Here is a 26,783-nt window from a genome sequence, read left to right on the forward strand (position 1 = left end):
CATAAACAATATAATGTGCATACTGCTTTACTTCTACAATGTTTATTTGGATTCATTTAAAATTTTATTTTACATTTTATAGCATAAACACTATTCGACCTCTGCTAATAAACAATACAGTCTCACAATGAAAATAGACTTGGCATTAACTTCTCTGCCGAAACTCACATTCATTGAAACAGCATTGATACCCACATTCAAAGAAAATGCATCTGGCCAGTGGTGGATAAAAGACTAGCTTTGGGGTGTTTTTAAATCATAGGCCTCCTTGCACACAAAACATACATGTGTTCTTTGATACACCTTCCTGACAGTATTAAGTTATATTCCTCGTATAATACTGCACACTTGTTACAGCGCATTTTAGAAGTAAAAATCACATAATTCCACATTAAGGAGATATATAACTAATGAAGAGGTTGCTGCAAGCAAACAATAATTCTTCATTGTTTCATCTACAAATAAAGTGCCTGTTACCCTTGAGAAATACATTGCATATGTTGCATAAAAAAATGCTAAGCTAGTAATATTACAACAGGGAATGGATGGCAAACTGATAACAGGTTCATAATTACTAGGTATCTCCACCAAAGAGGACATTTTCAAGGCTGCAAAGTACAACAGAATACAGTGTCAGCAATCTATCTACATGCTGTGGGAGTAGAACCCACAGCCTTCTACATCAAAAACAAGTATTCTATCTGTCATACTACTGACAACACAAACACACCATAAGCAGCATTACACTTCTCTCCCCCTGAAGACCTATGCAGCATAAGAAATCTGTAAATAGCCAAAATTTATTGGGAAGGGGACAAAAGCCCAAAACCAAGGACACATAAACGTTGCTTGTATGATCTTAGAAAAGTTGCTACTATAAAATGTTTTGTGTTACCAACCATGCATTTCCTGACAGACAGAAAGACAAACTTAAATGGCTATGATTATTTAGTGAATTCAGTTCTCACTGGATTTGCCAGAAAATAATAATTTTAAGAGGAACAGACCAAAAGTATGTATGAGCCAAACATTCCAGAGAGAGAGAGAGATAGAGACCATGAACAGACCTTATAAAATGCAGATAACACAGCTTAAACAGACCTTGAAGACTGCTTAATTGCAATTGGCTAATGGCTTGAACAGAGCGGACCTTACAAAGAATTGGCTAATGGCTTGAACAGACTGATCTTGCTTAAAATGTAAGGAGTAAAGTACACAACACTTTGGCCCAGCAGCAGATAGTTCTTTCATGCTTAAAAATAAATGCAGATAAAAATCGGGCATTAAACACAGCTCTTTCTTATGTAAGACAAATAGATAAAATTGGCTAATTGCTTGAACCATTGAATGCACTTTCATAAACACAGTTCTTGGACTTGAATCACAGCAGATAACAAAATACACTCATTGGCCCAACCCCCAGAAGCTTGCTTAAATTGCAAATAAAATACACAGTTCTTTCGGCTCCGGCCTTAATTTCACAGCAAAAATATTCTTGGTCTAACAGCACAGCTGACTTGAACAGCAGCCAACAGATAATATACACAGCTTAATTAAATTGTAAAATAACATGCTTGTTTGAACAGACAGCAGCAGATTAAGCAAGCTATGTGTTGTGTATTAATTGTAAATTAAAATACACACAGGTCTTTTAGCCCCCGACTTAACTTCTCAGCAAAAAGTTCTATAACTTCTCTCAGACAGCAAAAGCAGATAAGATACACTTGCACAGCAGATAAAATAAAATCGGGCTTTCATAGAAACAGTTCCCATCCAGAACTGTGTGCATGAAAGTCCAATTTTATTTTATCTGCTGTACTGGTTCCTGGACTTGCAGCACAGGCTAGCAAATAAAAAACACACACCGGATAAAATAAAAATTGGGCTTTCATACAAACAGTTCCCGCCCAGAACTGTGTGCATGAAAGTCCGATTTTATTTTATCTGCTGTACTGGTTCCACGGACTTGCAGCACAGGCTAGCAGATAAAAAACACATACATTGGACCAACCCCAGGAGCTTAATTAAATTACAAATAAAATACAAAATTACACAGTTCTTTTGGCCTTGGACTTAAATTCATAGCAAAACTATTCCTGCCCTGGACTAGTAGCACAGCTGACTTAAACACACACACACACAGACACACACACGTGAGTACATAACTTCTTTTTTTGTGTCACAGTGTCTCATCATGGGAGAGCTTGTGCTGCAAAAATATACTTCAAATATTTTATTTCACCATACAGATGCCACTTGATGTACAGAGAAATCTAAATAACTTTGGAAAACACTGCCTAATTCATCATATTCACTAGCTTTGCATGCAGCTATTGAAACTTGTACTTGTCTAATGGCAGTGAAGAAATCTTAGGTTTTACAATACAGCTTCATATCTACTTCTGTAAAGATACAGAGTAATGTTATTTCATCAGCCTGCAGAAGACAGCATAGCAGATGTGCTCTTAGAGATGAATACATTTTTTGTAGTTTATTGAATGTGCATGTTCCCTAGGGATAAATGCTTTGCATGTTTCCCTTTTACCTCCGTCTGCCATACACTTGATTTACCAGTCTTCCATCACAACACAGTTTGTTAATTTGAATTCCATATCTATGTAGGCATAAAAGGCATCCAGTTTTTTAGATTGTGCTAGGAATATGGTTTTGAGGACCCATCTGCTTTGCACCATATGGCTCATGCTTTCTGGAAAAATAGCTTTAGAAAATAGAGTCCACCAACATGTTAGATCAACATGTTACTTTCCACTACCAGATTTCCCTTGCTGTCTGAAGTTGGTGACCTCATTTGGGTGATTGTGACTCCTATTCCCTTTCTGTTCATGCTGTTCAGACTGAGTCCATCTCAGTTTTCCTGCCTCTTCCAACTCTAAAGGTGATCAAAGCCAGTTCCTTGATCCTGCCTTTGTATTCCTTCTCCCAAAGCCTCTTACCATAGTTGCTGCTTCCCTTTTTACCCGTTTAACAAATTTATGCTTGGTTTCCCATAAATGAAAACACAGCTGTGCACAGCATTCCAGTCATGCCCTCACAGGCAACATGTACAGCGCCAACATTATTTCCCGGTTTTTAATTAGCTTCTCTCTGTCTACAGGGTGGCTATGATATTGACAATGCCTTCGTCTTTTGGGAGCTCATCAGCATGCATGGTTATTTAAACAGCATTTTACTAGTGATGAAGTGGGTAAATTAGTAGATAACCTTTTGGATGTCTTTTTGTTTGGTACCCGGTCCCTTCTCAATAAATGTCACAACATAGTAGGAAAAAGTTAAAACAGATTCTCTCCCAGACACACACACACCTTACCTGTAAATAAAAGGCGAGCGAGCTACTTCATTAATAAACTCCCCACATTCCTAGTAACTCAAATCTCCGAGCTTCTTGCAAGTTGCAAATAAAATTCCTACACTCATCGACATCGCGTAACACCTTTCCGGCTCTGGTAACTCCCGCTCGCAAAAGCATTTAAACCGGAGCCAGAAAAATGTGCTACGTACGTGCATGGAGCATTCCGACAGGCTGGTGGTGCTGACGTCATCGCGCATGTGATGACGTCAGCACACGAAGCGGTAAAGTTAAAAAAATGAAAATAAAATTGTGAATAAATCGGAAATGAAGGGGTGCCACTCGGGAATCGTGGCACTCAATTATTTGGACCCCAAAACTCTGTAAAAACCGAGGAATTCCGGACAGTTGAAAGGTCTGCTTATTGCTGTACCAGAAAAACACTAGCATAGAGTTGAATATCTATTACTGTTTGTGGCCGTTGGAGCCTATAGTACAATCTTTTGTCTAAAGAGGCCTAGCTGATTCTTCATGACAGGGAGTTTCAGACTGGTCTGATCTGGATAGAAATACTAACCGGGCTCTTTTTTTTTTTTTTTTTTTGCGATTGGATAATTTGGTTGGTTCTTTGTTTCTCTGCCTTAAATAGCTAGTGTTTAAACCAGTTTGTACTTGTTTGCTAGAAACTACTGTGAATTAGGCCTTCTGTCCTTGCTCTACTGTTTTATGCTGAGAGACTGCTAAAAGATAAGTTACTTATTTTCAACTGTTTCTGCACTTCTGATAAAACAATATTTCTGAGATATCTGTTTAAACTGGGCAACTGTTTTTAGGCCTAGTGAATTCAATTGTTACCTGTGTTCTGATCTTGTATCCAACCCACCCGCCCCAACTGCTGTTGTAGTATTAAAGCTTGGTGGCTTTTGAGTTGCCAGCCTCTGCTATAAATTTCATATTGGACACTCCCCCCAGTCCCATTACATCAGCTCATTCTACTGAGTACAGTGAGATCAGTTGTGAAGGCCCACCCCCTTAGCTTCTTAATCATGAATTATCTTTGGTCTCCTCACTTTCTACTAAAAAAAAAAAAAATTGTGCCAATTCCTACTTCATTTTGCATGTGTTTAGGTGTTCAACTGCATTTAGTTTGCCACAATTGCTACTGCTTTTTGGTAGCCTTTTACTTTATTTGAGCTACTTTTTGCAGTTGTGATTGTGAGCTAATTTACCACATTTACACAGTTTTGGAGCAAATTTACTGATTATCTGTATTTCATTGCTATTTACTGCAACTCATAGCTGTTAAATTGCATTTTACTGCATGTCATAACTGCAACTGTTTTTTCATACTGTGAGTTCTGTTTTTTTGTCTGTAGTGGTTAATCTGTTTTTTTTTTTTTTTTTTTTTTTTTTTGTGAGTTTTACTGTTTTCTTAACCCTTAAATTGAGTAGCATAGTTTGATACAGGTTTGCTGCATACAGAGCTGCAGCTGCACTGTTTTTAACCCTTTGTGAGGTATCCCAACTACAAATTCTCCCTTAGTAGCACTTGTGTGATCACCTAGTAGTACTACTCTTAGACCTTCTCCACCCTTTACTCTCTTTGGCCTCCCTCTCTCAGTTTCTGACAACTATGGATGGGCAATTTCCTACACTTTCTCTTGGCAGTCTGGTTGATATGGGCATCCTGCGACAGTGTAGCAACTACCTCATGTACACGCACAACCCTCTACTACTGCCACTTAGGAACACAGTTTGAGAGAGATACAGTTACATTAAGATCCTAGAGTCAATGCGCTCTCCCTCGTAGGCCAGTGTATCTGGTACTGAGAAGGTTGTCAAACACCACACCTCAACCACTATCCACACCTACACAACACATGGACGTCCTCAACAAAAACATACCCAAACAAAAGAGACCTTCAAGGCAAAAACATGCAAACTCCACTGGCCACCACACCACACACCACACATATTCCAAACACCTGTGCCTCACAGCCACTATGGCCTAAACGTAAACTCAACATATTAGTCATAGGAGACTCCATTGTGAGACACACAGATGTGCCCCTCACCAGCCTGGATAAGGAGAAAGTCACAGTTGTTTGTCAGGTGCCAGATTCCGCCGTATCACCCATGCAGTCAAGTCTCTCAACAACAAGTATTATTATGACTCTGTCATAGTCCATGTTGGCATGAACGACTTGAGATGTACCTCCCTGGACTACATGAAGAGAGAAATGATATGGTATGTTCCTAGCCTTAAGCAGCATTCTACTGTCACCCAGAATGATGCCTCAGTACAAACAAAAAATGACTGACTTTAACAATTGGCTTAATTTCTGGTGTCATTCCAAGGGGATCCAGTACCTGACAGCCTGGGAAGACATGATTGACAAACTGCGATGCTTTGCCAGAGATGGCCTGCATCTGTCTCACTTGGGCTTCAGGCTCCTGGCAAAGGCTGTTGCCACCCCCATAGTGCCTTTTTTAGGAAACGCCATGAGGTCAAAACTACCAACATGAAAATTTCATCAAAATGCAAATTAAAGGTCATACTGTTAAATGCTAGGAGTCTAAACATGAAACTGCAATCATTGTAAGCATTCTTAACTGTGGAAGATGCTGACATCTGTGCAGTCACAGAAACCTGGTTAAAAGCTGCGGAGAGTACCCCAGCCGTACCAGGTTACTCATCCATTCATACATTCAGACCCTAAACCGTGGGTAGCAAAGCAAAAGGAGGTGGAGTTGCAATATATATATATATATATAAAAGCCAAGCCACGTACACCTCCAGGCTGGTTAAATGGTATGACACACAGGAGAACACTCCAGGTGCAGTTAACCATTGACTGGACCCCTATTCAAGTCATAGCTAGCTACAGGCCCCCAGCTTTGACTTAAGATGCCCAGTCCACCTATCTGGACCTCTTCGAATCTGTCATGATTCTTGCCTTTGCCCTGATCCTGGGTGACTTTAACAATCCAACCACAGACTGTATTGACTGCTCATGCCAAAACACAAATGCCCAGATTTTGTCAATGCAAATGCCTTGGACCAGCTGGTTGACACCCCCACAAGAGGTGAAAATGTACTTGCTATTAACCAACATGGGTAACCACTGCAGTATCCCTACAGTGTCATCCTCCCTGGTAAGATCTGACCACAAAGCAGTCACTTTTGAAGTCACCATCTCCCCCAACCACCCACTAGATAGGGTCAAACAAAAAAACTTTTCAAAGGTGATTACAGCCTCCTGAGGGAAGGTATAAACAGCTTCACAGACCCCTCCCGCTCCATAGGAACTGGCAGATATGCCCATACCTACACTAAAGTACTATTTGAGCACTTGTATAGCTGCATGGAATCAGGAGTACCTGACAGGACAAAATCATCCTCCTCAAGGAAGAATAAACCTGTCTGGTGGACATCTGCAGTAAATAAACTCTAAAATAAAAGGAATAAACTGCTGTCCAGGACCAAGAAGTAACAAGTGCCTGATTGGAAGAAATCTCTCCTTAGGCTAAACAAGCAAATAAGAGCACTAGTAAAATCCTCCAAAGCAAACTTTGAGTCCAAACTGGCCACATCTACTAAAGACCATCACAAGACTTTCTTCGCATATATCGCAAACTCAAGGGAAGCACCCAGATCTTCTCAGAACTGGTGGTCAATGACACCACATACACAAATGCTTTAGATATAGCCAACCTGCTGGCAGACAGGTTCACTGAAAACTTCACCCCTTTTTCCTCTCCCATAAGTAAATCATCACATCCCCAGCACCTGCCCCCCTCCCCTTATCTCTAGGGAGCAAGTCATCACTTCCTTCTCAAAGACAAAAGAATACAGCCTCCATGGGACCAGATAACATCCCAGGCTGCATCCTACGTGAACTCAGATAGGAACTTGCAGCACCATTAGACACCCTATTCAGCCAAAGCCTGAGGACTGGCTTTGTCCCAGCCAAGTGGAGGACAGCCACTGTCATTCCTTTGCACAAAGGTGGAGCATCCACCGATCCAGGAAATTATAGACCATCAGCCTAACTAGCCTGATCTGCAAGGCCATGGAGCGGATTGTCATGGACCTCATTAACAAGGACATTGGCAACCTCCAAACACTTGATCCCACACAGTTTGGTTTTGACAAGCGGAGATCATGCCTGTTAAATTTGGTCGACTTCTTTGAGACAGTCACCAAAGCCATGGACTAGGGGAAGACTGGGGTATGCCCCATACCTTGACCTGACTAAAGCCTTTGATACTATACCACACTTGGGTATAATAGATAAACTCTGTCAACTTGGTGTCAATACGTATGTTACCAGATGGGTAGCAAACTGGCTCACTGATAGAACTCACCTAGTCATAATAGGGAAGCCACCTCAAGCAGTCGACTCGTAACAAGTGGTGTACCCCAGGGATCATTCTTGGGGCCCTTGTTTGGGATATATTTTTCTGAGGTGCAGGCAGAAAACAGTGGGCTATGGCTGACCAAGTTTGCAGATGATTAAGCTGGGCGCTGTCATCAGTTCCCCTAGTGATGCGGACATCCTTCAGGAGGGTCCCACCCAAACATATGACTGCTTCCAGAAACAGGGCCTCAAACTAAATGCAAAAAAAATGCATCATCATCCCCTTTGGAGACGGTGACATCCCCACAAATTATTATATTAATAACAAGGTCCTAAGCATGCAAGGGACTTTGGCACCCAGGTTGATAGCAAACTGCTATTGCCTCCATTGTATGGAAAGTTTTCTACATGGCCCACCTCATTAGTAAGGTTCATAGGTTACTACTAGGCTAACTGCCCTTGTGGGTCATTTTAAGCCTAGCCAGTTACCCCATGTGAGAATCAAACCCTGCACCTTATGTGTGTAAGGCAAACACCTTAACTGTTCTTTACCAACCTCCCACCCCTCATATCTCATCCAGGGAAATGACGGCGATAACGTCCTTGTATTCTTCCCTTACAAGACCCATTATTTAATACAATGCCCCTTTCAGCATGTACCTCACAAAGCACATGTAGCAGCTGGAGAGACCACAGAGGTTCTTCACTAGGAGAATCCAGAGCCTCAAACATCTACCTTACACAGGTAGGCTAAAGGCCCTGTCCTCCTATTCATTCTCCTACAGACACCTCAGAGGTGACCTCTGTCTGGCATACAAAGCAGTCTCAGACCCCGCCTTGATGGGACTGCTGCTTATCCGCAAGTCTAACTCCATTCTAGTAACCCACACTTGCGACGTCAACCTGATCTGTGACATCAGTAGGACTTGTTGGCAGGACAGATTTGTGTCCCAGAGACTCCCCCTTCTGTGGAATACACTCCCGCTCCACGTCAAGAAGATTACCTCATTAACACTTTTTAAGCACAACCTGGATAACTGGATGGGAAAAAGAAAAAACACCCATGGGATTCTACCTGTGTCCCTGCTAGACAGGGGCATCGGGTACTGACGTGTCAGAACATGGGCTAAATTCTTGGCTAAGCTTGTAAGGGTGTCGGGGCCAGTAGCCTAGTAACTTCCTATGATCCTATTTTATAACTGCATGGGATTCCATTTAACTTGATATGAAATAACAAATTTCAAATAAATATATATTTTACTAGTGGAGGAGGGAGTAGGTGCTCCTGCTAACGCTTCCTGTGAACAAAAAATGAATTCTGTAGGCTGTTGTCTCGCTTCTGCATATGCTGTGTACTGACCCCTTTTTCATCTTCACAGTAGAACTCCTCACTTTTTGAATCTCATTGAACTTGCAAAGGATATTTCCATTCCATATTGTATACCACATATTCACCCTGTCAGGAAATAGTTTGACACCTTTTAAATCCTCACACAGTTTTATTAGTAGCTTCCACTGCCTGCCTGCTTGTAAAGCATTTTAAGCATGAAATGCTTGCCTTTTTAGTCTTCCTGTTTCTGCACTTTTCAGGTGAAGATACTACATCTTTTCATATCTGACTTTGCCTAAATTTACAGCATTTTGGTCAGCTGCTTGTAGACCCTTTTAGTGGCAATTCCATATCCTTTCTCAACCATGGTCTACAGAACTGTGCATAGCGTGTTGTGTGGCTTTACCATCAGTGGAACCAAAACAATAATGGTTTTACTTCCCTCTGTCTTTACCCATTTCACCCTGGCTGTATGCTTTGATATTTTATTGACTTTGCATGAATTCTTCCTGCTGTAGCCAGAGTGACTCATTTCACCTGTAATAAATGTGACTACTGCCTGATCTTTATTCTCATGAGCTTTACTATTACCAGTCGGCGTTTCCTTAGGGGAGTCTCACCTCCAGAGTATAGCACCTGTCATTTTTCAGCATTGAAATCTGTTTTGACTATCTTGTCATCACCCAGAAATCTGTTGACTGTTTTAATCACCATCCCATCAGGCAGTCTCTTAAGATGTTTGATTAGCTTGTAAAGTCACAACTTTTAATTACCATTCTAAAACAGATGCAACAAAGATTAAAAAAGAAAAAAAATGATAATAGAGTGCCACCTTTGACGTCTGTGGTTATTTATAATATCTATTCCCTCTTTGCAACCTTTTGAGGAGGAAGCAGGATGTCTTTCACCATTCTTATCTTTGCACTCTTAACTTGGTTTAGATTATTGCTCTCCTTTGAAGGGCAGTGCTGATTGTATTTTTTTTCCGTAGAGCAATATAGGTGGTGGTGCTGGGGTGGAGCTTGGCAATAGTGGTCAGTCTAACATTAGCATGCCCTCAACAGTTGTAATGCTTCAGATCTCATCTGTCAGCCAGGCTTCAGCGAAAAAGAAAAAAAAAACTGCTGCCCTGTGTCTCTGCTTCTTGGAGAAAAAAATGAAATTTCTAAATTAACGTATTTATTCTTTGAAATATGTCTTCAGGTATTGACAGTGCTAATGCTAGCTTGGCTGTCAGTAAAGCCATAATCTATGACTGTGCATGGGTATATCAGGTTTACTCACTGTTGGTGTGGTTTAAGCATGGGGGTGAAGCTTCCACAGTAGGTCTGTGCAGGAGAAGCGATGGAGAAAACAGAATCTCTGTTGCTGTTTGTGTATTTTTTTTTTTAATTGTTACAAATAAAATAGACTTTGTAGGAATATCACAACAGTATGAGGAAAATCAGGTATGGTTCTGTTTTAATTTTGCAGGACATACCTGATTTTGCTCATATTTTGATGTGTCCTCCAGTATTTGCCAGTAAGCAGTCTGGCCAATCAGTGGTACGTCAGCACCAGAACTTTTTTCTGTTGGTATGTGCTCGATTTACAGTGGATACGCTGGTTAGGTTGTTTAATCAGCATGCTCATTTTTTAATAGTAATAAGCCATTATTGTATAATTGGCTATATGTTCTGCTATGTTGTTTGGCAACACTGAACTGCCTTGTATATTTTATTTCATTTAGAAATGCAGTGTTTTCAGTATGACTTTTTATAAATTAGTTTTCAGGCTACTTTGTGTGATTAAATAAAAATAAATTGCAACCATTTCCCATCTTAATCACTTATTAATGATTGCTTTAGTTATTAAATATATCTGAGGACTCAGTTTGTAAGAGGAAATCTGTTCTAAGTGATTCCATTGTCAGGCTATGTGAACTGTTGTTCACATGCGAGATTGCAGGTTCTAAATGTTATCAGCATTCATATTCTTTAGCTGTTGCTCATAAGAAGGGTGATTGTTTTGGAAAGCTGTTAGTGTTTTTCAGCAAAGTAAGTCTGCTTTATGTTTAAGTTTCAGAAGTTTGTAGACAGAATGTTTACTCTGAAGCCTGGTATTTTGTGTGTTTAGTGCACAGAATAAGGCATATTCTACTGTTCCATAATGAATAGGTATCTGAGACCAATTTGACCATAACACCCAGTTTAAGGTCATCTTTGCCAATCTGCAGACCAGGAATCAGGACTTTTAGTTGATTTTGAGATGACTGCAAACATGGTGTTATTGTCAAATCTGCCTATGAAACCAATTCATAACAGCAGGGACTAACCATTGTAAACAACTAGTGTACAGAAAAGGGCTAAAAATATATGTGGAAAAGTGTAGTATTGTCACATTTAGTAAACGGCTTTGCCCTTCATTGTACAGTGAAAGCCAGTACCCCATTCCAAAATGATAATGTAGTCAATGTAGTTTGAAACCTGGGTTTGATGGTTACCTTTACTCTGACCATCATGTAACAGCAGTGTTCAGAAAATGTTTGTATTTAGCACAATTGATGCACCTTTTAAATATTAGATGTTCTTCATTCCACATTGCTGCAGTCCTAACCATTGGGTAGTCCGCTGTCCAGTCGGCCCGAATACCAAAGTATATGGCTGACGTCGGTCAAGGCGCATTAGACTGATGTCAGGACGTCAGGGTACTAATGCGCATGACCGACGTCATATCCCCAGTCTTTTTTGCCGCATGGTCCGATGCAGAAGCAGTTTTGCGAGTGCAGGTTGGCGTTCTGAAAACTTTCCGAAGTCGGAGTTTCAGACCGAATCAAAGTTGGCTAAGTACCCCGTTGGGGAACATTTTGGTTTTTTCTTGCCTCAGTATTTAACCGGATGTCAGAAAAAGTGAATAATTGTATTTCTTGTGGGAAGCAGATACCTCATAGGGATTACCATACTTTGTGTATACCTTGTTTAGGGCCTGAGCACGACGTTGTTGGTTGCCGCTCTTGTGCTAGATTTAACAAACGCACTATTAAGAGAAGGTTAGACTGTGCCAGGTTAGTGTTTGGGAAGCTTTGTAATTATAAAATGCCGTCGGATGCTCCGGCCGCTTCGTCCAAAAAGCGCAAGGACAAAACTGCAAAGCCTAGGGTTGATGAACCGGCAGTCCCGGACGTCGGTTCTTTAGAAGGCTCAGTGGAGCCAGAGGTTTTGCCAGGAGTTTCTTTGGAGTCTCAGGTAGAGACTTTACTGTTACAGGATGTGCCTTCTCAGGAGGTAGGCCAGGCTGAGGGGCTTCTCAGGTAACTGTTCTTCCCTCTCTTCCCAAGGTAGTTAGAGCCTCTCCTTCTGTTTCCAAAACTTCTTTGAGAGGTAGGCCAAGTTTAGCTTCAGTGGGGACTTCTCCTAGCACTTCAGGTTCTGTGCCTAAGAAACATATGCTTAAAATGGCAGAAGATTTAATTACTATGATTAGAGGCTCCATGCCCCCTCCTGATAAGAGGCCTAGGGTGGAACCTGAGTTTGAGACTTTTGAACAGTGTTCAGAGGCTTCTGAGTCTTGGTGGAAGACTTGCAGGAGTATCCTCCTTATTCTGATTCTGATGTGGATGATTCCACTCCTACAGCTTCTCCTCCTGAGGATTTCTCATTTTCAGAGACTCTGCATTCCATGAGGGAGCACTTTAAATGGGAAGGCCAAGATTACTCTGATTCCAGGAAAAGGCTTAGGGAATTCTTATTTTTACCCCAGCATAGGCCCTTAGCTATACCTCCTGTGTTGCATGTGGTGGAAGATGTTTTTGCAGAGGCTTCCCTGAATCCTGATTCTTTGCCTCCTGCCCCTGTTAAACCTGATAGGTACTATAGGGTGCCTGAAGCTCATAAGTATCTGTTTAAGAGTCCTAGGGCAGACCCGGAAACTGTTTCTCAGGGGCCTAAAGGTGTTAAGGCCTCTGTTGTTAAAAGAATCTGTATCTGCTCCTCACAAGCTTACCAGCTACCATTTCCCAATTCATCCAAGTACATCTGTTATTCTTCCCTGATTACTTCATCACCAATACTGAACTAACCAGCAGAATTAAAATTATCACTGTAGCAGAGCAGATGTTCTTCGTCTTCCCTTGCTGCAGTCCTGACAATTGGGTATAGTCCGCGTCCCAGTCGGCCCGAATACCAGAGTATAAGGCTGACGTCGGTCATGTCGCCTTAGACTGACGTCAGTACGTCAGGGTACTAATGCGCATGACCGACGTCATTTCCTCAGTCTTTTTGCCGCATGGTCCGATGCAGAAGCAATTTTGCGAGTGCAGGTTGGCGTTCTGAGATTTTCCGAAACCGGAGTTTCAGACCGAATACAGAGTTGGCTAAGTAACCCGTTAGAACATTTTGGTTTTTCTTGCCTCAGTATTTAACCGGATGTCAGAAAAAGTGAATAACTGTATTTCTTGTGGGAAGCAGATACCGCATAGGGATTATCATACATTGTGTATACCTTGTTTAGGGCCTGAGCACGACGTTGTTGGTTGCCGCTCTTGTGCTAGATTTAACAAGCGCACTATTAAGAGGAGGCTTGATTGTGCTAGGTTAGTGTTTGGGAAGCGTTGCAATTATAATATGCCGTCGGATGCTCCGGCGCCTGCTTCATCTAAGAAGCGCAAGGACAAAACAGTGAAGTCTAGGGTGAGGAACCGGCAGTCCCGGACGTCGGTCCTTTAGAAGGCTCAGGGAGCCAGAGGTTTTGCCAGGAGTCTCTATGGAGTCTCAGGCAGATACTTTACTGTTACAGGATGTGCCCTCTCAGGAGGTAGGCCAGGCTGAGGGGCTTCTCAGGTAACTGTTCTTCCCTCTCTTCCCAAGGTAGTTAGGGCCTCTCCTTCTGTTGCCAAAGCTTCTTTTAGAGGAAGGCCAAGTTCAGCTTCTGTAGGGGCTTCTCCTAGCATTTCGGCTCTGTGCCTAAGAAACATATGCTTAAAATGGCAGAAGATTTGATTACTTTGATTAGAGGTTCTATGCCCCCACCTGATAAGAGGCCTAGGGTGGAACAGGAGTTTGATAGTTTTGAACAGTGTTCACAGGCTTCAGAGTCTTCTGTGGAAGACTTGCAAGAATTTCCTACTTATTCTGATTCTGATGTGGATGATTCCACTCCTTCAGCTTCTCCTCCTGAGGATTTTTCATTTTCAGAGACTCTTCACTCCATGAGGGAGCACTTTAAATGGGAAGGCCAAGATTACTCTGACTCCAGAAAAGGCTTAGGGAATTCTTGTTTTGCCCCAGCATAGGCCTTTAGCTAGTCCTGCTGTGTTGAATGTGGTGGAGGATGTTGTTGCAGAGGCTTCTCTGAACCCTGATTCCTTGCCTCCTGCTCCTGTTAAGCCTGATAGGTATTATAGGGTGCCCGAAGCTCATAAGTATTTGTTTAAGAGTCCCAGGGCGACCCAGAAACTGTTTCTCAGGGGCCTAAAGGTGTTAAAGCTTCTGTGGTTAAAAATCCTGTACCCTCTGATAAAGAGGCAAGGGCTTTGGATAGGTGGGGTAAGAAAGTATATACTTCTTCCACTCTAGCCATGAGGGCGTTGAATTGTCAATTTCATATGCTGAAATATCAGAATTATCTCCTTTCACAATTGAAATCTAAGGTGGATGCTTTGGCGGAAGGTATTGAGTGTAAAGAATTGCTGAATTTGGTTCATGTGTCTGAACAAGTGGGTAAGCATTCTTTGCAGTGTGGTTTTGATGCTGTTCAGGCCTCCTCGAGGGTGGCTGCTACTAGTTCTGTTCTTCGCAGACATGCATGGTTGAAGGATCAGAATTTAGCTGAGCATGTTAAGACCAGGATTTTGGATGCTCCTTTACAGTCTGATGTGTTGTTTGGACCGCCTGTGGAAGCAGTTTTAAAGAAAATGGAGGACAAAGCTAAGTCTATGCAGACTGTTAAAGATTTTTGCAGGTGCAGCCTCCAAGTTTAGTAGAAATTGGCCTGCTAAGGGGTGGACATATCCTGCTTATGGTTCCCAGTCTAGGGGTAGGTCTAGACGTGGTAGGGGCAGGGCTCAAGGTTCTTTAGGCCTAGATCAGACAGTTCACCTGCTCAGACTTCTGGTGAGGGCAGGGGTCAGTCCTTTCGTAAGCAGAACCAATGACCTGCCTTTTCAGCTGCCAGTGGACTCGTCTGGCAGCTCCTTTGGGAGGAAGATTGTCTCTTTTCAAAGAAAATTGGGATTTAATCACTCAAGTCAGATGGGTGCTGGATATCATTCATCACGGGTACAGATTTTATTTCCACACAATGCCCCTTTCAAAGGCATGCCAGATGTTCCTCCTCCACAAAGAAAAGAGGCTGCAAGCAAGTTTCTCAGTTACTCCAGATAGGGGCTATTCAGCCAGTCCCTGTGTCAGAAAGGGGCTTGGATTTTATTCTCGCCTGTTCCTAGTACCAAAGAAGGGGAACACATGGAGACCAATTTTGGATTTATCTATCCTCAACACTTATCTGGACATTCCCAAGTTCAAGATGTTGACGTTACAGCAACTGTTACCTCTGCTGGGCAAGGATCACTGGATGGTAACTTTGGATCTCAAGGAAGCTTACCTTCATGTGCCCATAAGGCTAAGTTGCAGAAAGTATCTGCGGTTTGAACTGGAGATTTTCATTATCAGTTCTCTGCATTGCCCTTTGGCTTATCTACTGCCCAGAGCATTCACAAAGGTTCTGGCTCCAGTGGTAGCTTACTTCAGGCTTCAAGGCATTCAAATTTATCCTTACTTGGGCGCCTGCCTGATTCTGGCTCAAGAAAAGGAACACCTTCTACAGCATCTGGAATATGTCATAGCAGTGCTAAGATGCCTAGGGTATTCTGTGAACGAAATAAAGTCCAGTCTAGTACCCTCTCAAGACATGTGCTTTCTGGGTGTGAGACTGAATACAGCAGCCCAGATGGCCTTTTTAACCCCGGACAAACAAAAGAGTCTGTCACTTTACTTCCATCAACTATCTCATCAGTCCGTGCTGACTGCAAGGACAGTCCTTCAAGCATTAGGGTTCATGGCATCTTGTATTCTGGTGCTTCCCAATGCCAAACTGCATATGAGGAAGCTGCAATGGTATCTCAAAATGTATGGACACAGCACTGCCAAGATTTGGACACTGTCATTCAAATAATACCTTGCCTTCAAAAGGAATTCTTGTGGTGGGCTCAGGAATGTCACCTAAACAAGGGACTCTCTGTGACCCGGCCAGAGGCGAGTCAGATTTTAACGACAGATGCCTCGGACACTGCTTGGGAGCTCATCTAAATGGAAAGTGGATACAAGACAAGTGGCCTGCCAGACTACAGCATCTACATATCAACATGAAGGAGATGTTAGCAGTCCAGTTTGCATTGATGGCGTTCAAGGAGTTACTTCTTCCAGGGCAGGTGTTGATTCTGACAGACAACACAACTGTCATGTGGTACATCAACAAGCAAGGGGTACACATTCTTATCCTCTATGCAGGCAAGCAATGATTTTATGGGAGACTGCGTTAAGCCTGCAACTGACTCTTCAGGCAAGGTTTCTGCCAGGAGCACAGAACTCCTAGCAGATGTATTAAGCAGACAAATCATGGATCCCCACGAGTGGAAACTGGATCTTCATGTATTTCAGAAATTGACAGTGTCATGGGGAACTCCAGACATAGATCTGTTCGCTTCTCCACTAAACCACCAGCTGCCAAAGTATTGCACAAAGGGGTTTCATCACACAGCTTGGAAAGTGGATGCTCTGTCTTTCAGTTGGAAAAACCTTCATGTCTATGCCTTTCCTCCTCTACCTCTTCTTCCAAAGGTATTACTAAAGGTCAGACAGGACAGGCCAAGGATGATTTTGATAGCTCCAGATTGGCCTCGGCAACACTGGTACCCACTTCTAAGGAGTCTTGTAAAGAAGCCTCCATGGCCTTTACCTCTGATTCCTCATCTGTTATCTCAGAAGGACGGTCATCTGCTCAATGTCAAGCTTCAATCTCTTCATCTCACAGCTTGGCATATTCTGTGTTGAAGCATGGTAGGTCTCAGCTTCCTCAACAAGTTTTAAATGTGATTATGGAAGCTAGAAGGCCTAGTACTAGGAGAGTGTCAGAAAAATGGAAGAGATTTTTATTTTGGAGTACAGCAAAGAATTTGGAGATTTCAGAGCCTAATTTGAGTGTGGCTCTTCAATATCTTACTGAATTATTGGACAAAGGTTTGTCTTTCTCTTCCATAAAGATTCATGCTGCAGCAATTTCAGCTCACTATGATTGTGACCCACCTTTGTTTTCGCATCCTTTGTTCAAGCAGTTTCTTAGAGGGGCAAAGAATATAAGACCCCACGTGAGCTCCTACTCCTGCTTGGGATCTCAATTTTGTGTTGGAAAAACTTACTCTACAACCTTTTGAGCCTGCAGCTACTGCTGAATTGAAATATTTGTCATGGAAGACTGCTTTTCTGTTGGCTATTACTTCTGCAAGAAGGGTGTCTGAGTTGCAGGCCCTTATGGCAGTAGAGCCCTTTTGATTTTCCATAAGGACAGGGTATCATTACGTACTAATCCTTCCTTTATGCCTAAGGTGGTTTCTAGTGTGGCTTTAAACCAAACTATTCATTTGCCTACGTTTTTGCAGATCCTCAAAATAAAGGGGAAAAGATTTTGCACACTTTAGATGTACACAGGCAATTGCGTTATTATTTGAGCAGGACTAAAGATTTTAGGCAGTCTCAGCAGTTACTTGTTTCTTTTGCTTTAAGTTCACAGGGCAAGCCTGTGTCAAAACAAACTATTTCTAGGTGGATTGGCTTTTGCATTGCATTTTGTTATTCCCATCATGGCAAAGATGTTCCAGCTGGGATTAGGCCTCATTCCACTAGGGCTACTGCCACTTCAACAGCATTTCTAAGGGGGGTGGCAACTAAGGATATTCTGGAAGCAGCTACTTGGAGTTCAGTGCATACTTTCTCTAGGCATTATCACCTGCCTATATACTCTAAGACTGGAGCTGGTTTTGCCACAGCTGTTTTACAAGGCATGTTGTCAGCTCCTGCTACTTTATAATTTGCCAGCCTCCCTTACCTCTGCTTTGGGATTCTACCCAATTGTCAGGACTGCAGCAAGGGAAGTCGAAGAACATAGTACAGTTTTGTACCTACCATAAATGTAGATGTACGAGGATTCCCTTGCAGCAGTCCAATTTACCCTCCCACCTTCCTCTCTGTGTTTCAGGGTGGTTGTGTAGGTGAGTTTACATGCTTATATTTTTGTATATATTACTGTATATATTGTACATGTTTTTGGTGCAGGTTGTTTTGGGACTTGTCTTTTGGGTCTTCTGACATCTGGGGCAAGAAAAGACTGAGGAAATGACGTCGGTCATGCGCATTAGTACCCTGACGTACTGACGTCAGTCTAAGGCGACATGACCGACGTCAGCCTTATACTCTGGTATTCGGGCCGACTGGGACGCGGACTATACCCAATTGTCAGGACTGCAGCAAGGGAATCCTCGAACATCTACATTTATGGTAGGTACAAAACTGTACTTTTTTATCCCTGTCCTGCACTTACAGTTAATTCTTGATAGTATGTAATGAAGCTTACTTCCCCCACAGCCCCATTTATTATCAGCTTCATCCTGTACTTAACGTACAGTATGTGCATGCTTCAGATGAGGAATGGGTTAGCTGAGGTTTTGGACCTGATCTTTCTAACTTGGTGATGTAGGTAATGTCATTGTTTAAATGCATCCTGTTAGTAACATTATTGATGTGCAGTCCAAGACCATTATGGTCATGAGTGTACAGAATGTTAATGAAGATAACTAAGATGAGACACTGTTGCTTATGGTCTTTCAATTACTGGAAATGGAGGCTTTTAAAGAACTGTCTTGGATTTGTCATTTCAGCAAACTTTTCTTTGTGAAAAAGACCATCTTACCTCTGTTTTAAGGAGCATGCCCTGAAGGACATTGAGTACAGTACTATGTTCTACCTTTACAAGTAGGATCCACAAATGCCATGTAGCTTACAGTCCTTCCTTTCAGTCTAGCAGCTTCACTCAGTATACTTCTCCTCCCTGAGTTTTCTGAATGTACTTAGCCCTGGTGATAGTGTTACTCCTGGTTAAAGGGATCCATGTCTACCCTTATCTGGATGGCTGATCAAAGTCCTTTCCAGCCACGTTTTACTTTACAATTTAACCACACTGCTTATATCTCTGGACTGACTATGACTTGTAAACAATGGGGAAAAGGTGGGTCTTGTTTGTTTGGTGAAAAATGATTTTTTCCCCTGGGGTGGTATTGCATGTAGTCCAGAAAAAATTCTGGACTCCAAAAAGGATAAAGAAAAGGGTGTTTCAACACTAGGTGCCTCAGTGCCTGCCACAAAGTTCTTATTTATCTTGGGAAATATATTGACCTCTTTATGATGATTATGAATGTTGCACATCACATAAGACATTTCAGTAGTATGCGAGATGTCTTAGCATCACTCCCAAGACTCTCTAAACGTACGGCTTCCTTGATATCAAAAATAGTTTTAGTGGACTTTCCAGGATGGCTGCACACTGATCAGCACCTTAATTTCAACTCTAGCTGTGTAAAAAAATAATAATAATAATAAACTGATAAATAGGGGCTGGTAATTCTGCCAGTTTTAGTAAACTTCAGTTACTGGCTAGTAAGTACAATTCCTGGATCCCATCAAGAAGAAACTTAGAGAGCCTGAAAGAAAATCAGCTAGAAAAGGTGGAGAGAGAACACTTACTGGGAAGAATTCTTCTTCATCAAAAAGCTGTTCAAGCTCCAGCTATGGTGCAAGAGATGGCTTCCAGTAATTTAGAAGAAAAAATAAATAAAATGTCTCGGAGCTGGTTAAAGTAAAGTAAACACTGAAGGAGTATATCAGCTCAAATAACACAAGCCTGAAAAAGATGTAAGAAGCTTTAAATGGCTATTCAGATGAACTGATAAAACTGCAAAAAACAGTGACCGAAATGAAGAAAAGGTTGGCTGAGTATGAGACTGCTCAAGAAGAGCTGTTTCAAAAACTGGTAGCGTTAGAGGACAGAGTATGTAGAGAAAACCCAAGAATTTCTGCTGTACCATAGAAACTGGAAGAAAACAGACTGCATTAACTTTATGAAAGTACAAATAAGTAACTAGACTGGTATTCCACAGTAGGATTTGTTAATTGAAAGGGTAAATCATTTGTATGCTCCAAACATGGCCATGAGACAGCGGCCAAGACCTGCATTAGTAAAGATGCAATCACACCAACAGAAAGAGTTGATCATGGCAAAACTGTGGCTGAAAGGCAAAGTATTAAAAATTGGAGACAGAATATTTGTGGAAAATGGTTATTCCCTGTACACAAGCCAGAAGAGAAGCAGATTTATCCCAGCAATCAGGGAGAGGCAAGGGAGATGCTGTACCCAGGTGTCTTCAGAATATTTTTTTCCTGGAGGATCAAAGTCGTTTTTTTGATACAGAACAGGCTAAGGAAAAAATACAAAAGTATGTCCAACAAAAAGTGAGCCATTAAACAGAAAGGGACTCTGCTTCTTATTCTTCTGATTCTAAAACTCATAGAAACATTTTGCTATTGAAACTTTTTCCAGTGTTTCAAAGGAAAATGATTGAGAGAGAGAGAGAGAAAAATGCAGGATTTGACTAGAAGAATCAGGAGTACCTTGAACTTGAACTGGAGTTGAGAGATTAAGATGAATAGGAAGAAGACTGTCAACACTGAAATTTATGAATAAATGTGTAACTGTGAAGCATCAGTCACATTTGTGAAATATGGCTTTATAAGAAAGAGTGGCTGAGAAAGATTGGACTTTTTTGACTTTGTTAAACTTGTAGGTGACTGAAAGGCATATACACCACATAATGTCATTTTTTCTTTGGAAGGATACTGAAAGGAAAACGAAGTAGCTAAGTAATATAGCTTTTGTTCTTAACAATATTTGTATAAACCATTTCACAATGTAAATTGCATACTATATAGTAAAGCATTTTTAGTGACTGTATGTGGTAACAATACTAAAATTAAAAAGTGCTTTTTTTGTTTTACAGAATGTAGTTATTGCAGTGTAAAAAGAGAGAGAAGGCTGTGCAAAAGCATATTTTAAGTTAATAGGCTGTAAAGTTGGGCTGTTAGGATGGGGTTTAAAAGTACACTGATTATAATACTTGTAGAGTTGAGATGTTTTCTTTTACTTTTGCATAGGTGAATATCTGGGTTAATGCCTTTGTTTAATCTAATAAGTTTGTGTATGTGAAGTGGATTTTCAAAACAACTGTGACTGTAATAGTTTTCCTTTAGAAAATAAATGTCAGTGTGAGAAAAATATCAGCTGAGGGCAGTTGCACACTCTCTTCTTATGTCTCCATGGAAACAAGCTGACTACAGGTGATGACAATAAATCTCAAGACACCTGGACATTGTCTGCTAAGAGAACTGTAAAATTAAAAGGTACAAGGCAAGCAGCTTAGTAAAAAATAGTTTGAAATTATTGAAAGTACATAAGAAATGGCAGGTTTTCTAGTTCCTAATTTTTTCAATGCATTCACTATAACAATGTGTAATTTAATTTTATTTAAAGATAGCCAGGGCACCTTCTCTTAAGGCTAAAAGTTAATGTTTTTTAAAAATATATAAGGTGTTCTTTCACATCTGAGAGATGACAATTGGTGTAAGTAGGAGCACAGGCTGTAACATGCATCTTAGCATAGAAAACTTAATTGTAGGTTAGTTAATGCCTGTGGGTGCAATTGTTGATTTGGAATAATTGTTCCTATCAGGAGGTATAAACTTTATTATTTGAAGATGTACATAGTTTTGTGTGTCTATTTTAACTTAATAGTTTACGGGGGGGGGGGGGTTATTTGAGAGTTTTCATTAAAACAAAAAGTCTTGTAAATGTGGCACAGATTCAAATGGTGATGACAAGAAACAGCTGTATAAAGGATCAGCTTGCCAGTGAGTGCATGTAACACAAAAGTTGAAAAATAGACATTTTTAAAAAGCTGTAATATGTAATAGATGGGAATAATTTATCATAATGGTTGCACTATTCATATTGTTTTGGAACCTGAATGGCCTCACAGGGGTAGATAAGAATACTGAATTATAAAAAAAAAAAAAAACATAGTACTACAGGAGACGCATTCAGAATGAAGTGAGCATTTGAATTTTGGGATGGGTATTTAGCAGAACATCAGGGTCAAAGGAAACAGAGTACTTACACTAATTTCTAGAGGTGCTCCAGTAGTAATAGAAGAGTGGAGAAAAGGTAGTAATGGTAGATTTATAGTAGTTAAGGGCTACTGGCAAGAGCGGAGGATTATGTAGGTACACATTTGTATTCCATGTAAAACTGCTACTATGGAGTTTCAGAAAATGTGGAGAAATCAGCTTTCAGCAGGGAATGTTACTTATAGCTGAGGGCTGGAACTTGGTCTGCAGTAGTGATGATGTATCTGGAGGACCTAGAAGGGAAAATGTAACAAATATTTCAGAAATTCTTATGAAAGTTTTTATACAGCAGAGAAATGTGGAAATCATGGAAAAGCACAAAATGAAAAATTTATTGAAGACTCTCTAAGTATGCCAAGGTTGAACGTAGATGAAGCTCAGCAATTAACATTTGATGTAGAAGGAGATAAGATAAAAATGGTGACATGCAGTCAATCTGCTGGAAAGTCTCCAGGAATAGATGATATTCATGTGGAAGTTTAGAAACTAGGCGGGAAGAAAGTGATAAAAATCTGGCAGGTTTTGATTAACAGTATTTTTAAAAGGAAAGGAAGCACCAGCATCCTGTAAGAAAGCTGTGATGGCTGTAATACCTACAGATGGTAAAAAACTGCCAGACCCAGCTTCATATAGGCCCATTTTATTTTTAACCCATATGTCTTTAATAGCTAAAAGAATAGCAAAGTTGTTCCAAAATTGATAGCTATGGACCATTCTAGTTTTGAGGAGGAGGGCTAAACATTTAATGACAATAGAAAAGTGATGATCTGGAGGGAAGCAGAATATAAGAAAATACTGCTGCTGTTGGTGGGTTTCAGTGCAGAAAAATCTGCGATTTTATGAGTAGGGCAGTGGAAACATTTGCATTCTCTAATAAAGTTAATTAGGAGGATAATATGTGGGATTGGCGGCAAAAATTCAAATCGAAGGCTTCCTCTCCGATATGTTGTGCCTGAAGAAATGGAACTCGGCAGGGTTGTCCTCCTTCCCCTTTGATATTGCTATTATTTTTAGAGCCATTGGCAAAAATATAAGGGATTCTGAAAGTCAATGATGTAGTTGGTATGGTAGTCAAGAAAAGTTGGCGTTACTTGCAGACGATATTATTTTGTACCTGATAAAACCAGAAAAGGACACATCAGTGGTGTGGAACATTCTGAGAGTGTGTCAAGTCTTTTTAAGATATAACATTAATGAAGATGAAACAAAGCTGTAGCTGTAAACTATGTATCCTCACAAGAATTGGTTCAGCAATACCCATGTTAATGGGGCCACAAAATTAAGTATTTAGGAGTATGGATTAAAAAGGATTCTGTTATGGCAACTAAAGAATATGTGTGAAGAGACTAAACAAAAGATGATACAAAATGAGAAACTGGAAGCTTTTATTTATGGATATGGATAGCAAGATACAAGCAGTGAAAATGTTTGTCCCTTTAGTTTTATACACAAATCAGGCATATTGTTATAAACCAGAGCAGAAGTTGTGGATAGTAATTAATAGAGTTGAATTATTTTTTTTCTGCATAGAAGGCAGGGGTCAAGTGGGATAAGTTAATCATTTCAGTAAAACAAGACTGTTTATGATTACCTGATTTGAAGGGATGTATTTTAAAGTTACACTGTTTAGGTTCATTTACACAGTTAATGCTATAATTCAGAGCAGAAATGATGATGAAGCAGAGGGGAAATTCAGGAAATAAGGAGAGAGTGGGATTTTGGGTGCAGATCATTAAGGAGAATAATAACAGCCTTACAAAATAAAGTACTAGAAAGTATTTTAAGAACTAAACCATTACGAGAATGGTGAAAGGAAATTCTGCCACTGTGGATGACCTTAATTATGGGTACAGGGAGTTTGCAAGTGGGGGCTGGAATTTACTGTAGAAAACTGGCAGTTGAACCAATGTATTGGAAGCAAATAACTAAAGAGGGAATGGTAATAGAATGAGAAGAGGCCAAAAAGACATTTGGACTGCAGGCAAGAGGCTGCCTTCCTTATCAGTGTCTGATTTCAGTTATAGGCAAAGAAAAAGGTATAGGGATATCCTGAGGGAAAGACCTGCTTTGGTAGAGTTTAGTTGAATCTAGAACAGAAGCTGCTGTTAAAAATAGGATGATTAGTAGGGCATATAAAGTATTGCACAGCTAGTATAGGAATCATTCAGAAGAGGTTAGAAAGGATTGGGAAGATAGTTTGGGAAAGTGATTCACAAGGAAATAGTGGGAGTACATATGTATGGCTCACAAATATGCAGCAATGTCTAGAAGAGTTAGGATATTTTCTTGGAAGTATTATACCCCCAAGCAGACTCTAAATAATTTATGTTAGAGGTATGATGGGGAAGAAAAAGGCAACTAGGAGCATATGTTTTGGGATTGTAATGAGTTGGTGGTCTTGAAAAATTCCCTACAGAGTACTCTGTCAGAAATATGAGAGAGCAAATGGGTGTAACTAAGGAAATGATTTTTATTTTCGAGCTGGGATACAGGGTCTGAATTGCCTAGACATAGTAAGGCCTTGTTAAGTTTAATTCTAGTGGCTAGAAAATGAAAATCAGTCTAAACCAACCATATATGAAGTAATAGAAAAAAGAACTGGAAGTGAAATCTTTAGAAAAGAGTAAGAGTAAATTACATAGATAAAACTGGAAATTGTGGGAACAATACATGCAGAATAATGTTTTGGAGGAGGAGTGAGGTATATGGGAAGGCAGGAATTTAGTAATTTATGTAATGCTGGATTGATGATAATTGTACAGAAGAATGTATGTGATGTATAATGTTTGTAACTGTGAGTATGTTAACATGGTTTGATGCTCATTGTGTTTCACTGTTGCAGCCCTTACAAAATGGGTTATCTGGCTCCCGGTAGCCCACAGTCTGCCAGAATACCAAAGCCTTGGTATATGCCGTCGGCTGCCTTCGGCTGTAAACCCGACATCAGGTATAAAGGAAGGCAGCCAACGCCATTTCCTCAGTCTTTCTTGCCGCAGAGCCTGAAGCAGAAGCAATTCGCACAAGTGCCGGTCGGCCAATTACCTTCTTTTGTATTCTGACTACTTCAGTTAAAGACATCCTCAGCCAAGTACCCCGTTGGGGACCCTCTTTTCTTGCTTTGATGAATGTCAAACAAACGTTAATAACTGACTTGCCTGTGGAAAACAGATTCCGCACCGTGATTTTCATTCTTACTGTATCACTTGCTTAGGCCTTGAGCATGACGTCCCTAATTGTGATCTCTGTGCTTCTTGTAATCTGTGTACCATACGCTGTAGAACTAAAATTTTATATAAGCATTTCAGAGTTTGGCCTAGATTCCTCGGTATGACGTCTTCTGGTCTCACGACTTCCGATGTTCCTAACAAGAGCAAGGATAAAAATCGCGACAGGTCTAGGGTCAGGTTGGCCAACAACATTCCAGTTAAGTTGGTTGTCAGCCCAGCGGTTCTCAGTGAGGCGCTTTCGCAGCCCCTGCAGTCCGTGGATGTTCAGCTTTAGGCCTCTGCTGAGACTCTTGTAGCATGTAGGCTTCCACTTCATCTTGTGACCCTCCGCCAGTCGCTGCCTTCGAAGGGTCTGGAACCACTAAGCAGGCCCCGGCTTCTGAGGCCTTTTTTCTTTGGCCTGAGACCAGACCCAGACTGACAGCCTCAGTTCAGACTACCGCTGTGGCTAGGCCTCCCGAGTCCCTCCGGCTTTCTAGCAGACCTTCAGCCGCATATTTACTCAAAAGCAGGCACCGGCCTCCCCTCAGATTGCTCAGTCATAGATGATTAAAATGACTAGTGATCTTTTGACTGTTATCTGAGGCTCTCAACCTCCTCCTCCTCTTGAGGGCTAGAGAATTGTCCCCTGAAGTTTTGTCTCCCTCAGGTTCTGATGTTTCCAGCAATTCTGCTGATGAAGAGGAAGACTCGCAACTTTATTCTGGTTTTGAGGATTCTGATGCAGAAGAATCTATCCCTTCTGCCTCTCCTCCAGAAGATTTTTCTTTTGGAGATGCTCTGAATACTCTTAAAGAGCATTTAAAGTGAGAGAGTCAGGACTATCCTCAGTCTAAGAAAAGGATTAAGGAGTTCTTGGATTTACCACAGCATAAACCTCTGGCTGTCCCTCTGGTGTTGGAAGTAGTTGATGATGTTTTCATGGAGAATTCTTTGACTCCTAATGCTGTTTCTCCTGCTCCCAAGAAACTTGACAGGTATTATAGAGTTCCTGATTCTCATCAGTTTCTTTTTCAGAATCCTACTGTTGATCCAGAGACTATTTCTCAGGGCCCTAAAGGTGTTAAGGCTACAGTTGCAAAAAATCCTTTTCCCTCTGATAGAGAATCTAGGGCCTTGGACAAGTGGGGGAAAAAGGTTTATACCTCTGCCACCCTTGCTATTAGGTCTGTTAATTGTCTTTTTCATATGCTTAAGTTTCAGCAGCATACATTGGAGGCTGTTAAGGCTAAAATTGCTAGTGTTCGTTCCATGGCGGAGAGTAAGGACATGCAAGATTTATTGAATTCTGCCACT

At 41.0% G+C, this 26,783-nt stretch overlaps 1 protein-coding gene across 1 annotated transcript in view; it reads left to right on the forward strand.

The window, feature by feature from the left end:
- Positions 1–26,783, forward strand: part of MIA3 (MIA SH3 domain ER export factor 3) — a 1,691,550-nt gene that overhangs the window by 1,601,045 nt on the left and 63,722 nt on the right. The window lies entirely within an intron of this gene.

Source organism: Protopterus annectens, chromosome 1.part2 (genome assembly GCF_019279795.1).
Source record: "Protopterus annectens isolate FY-2018-M chromosome 1.part2, PAN1.0, whole genome shotgun sequence".
NCBI classification, from domain to species: Eukaryota; Metazoa; Chordata; order Ceratodontiformes; family Protopteridae; genus Protopterus; species Protopterus annectens.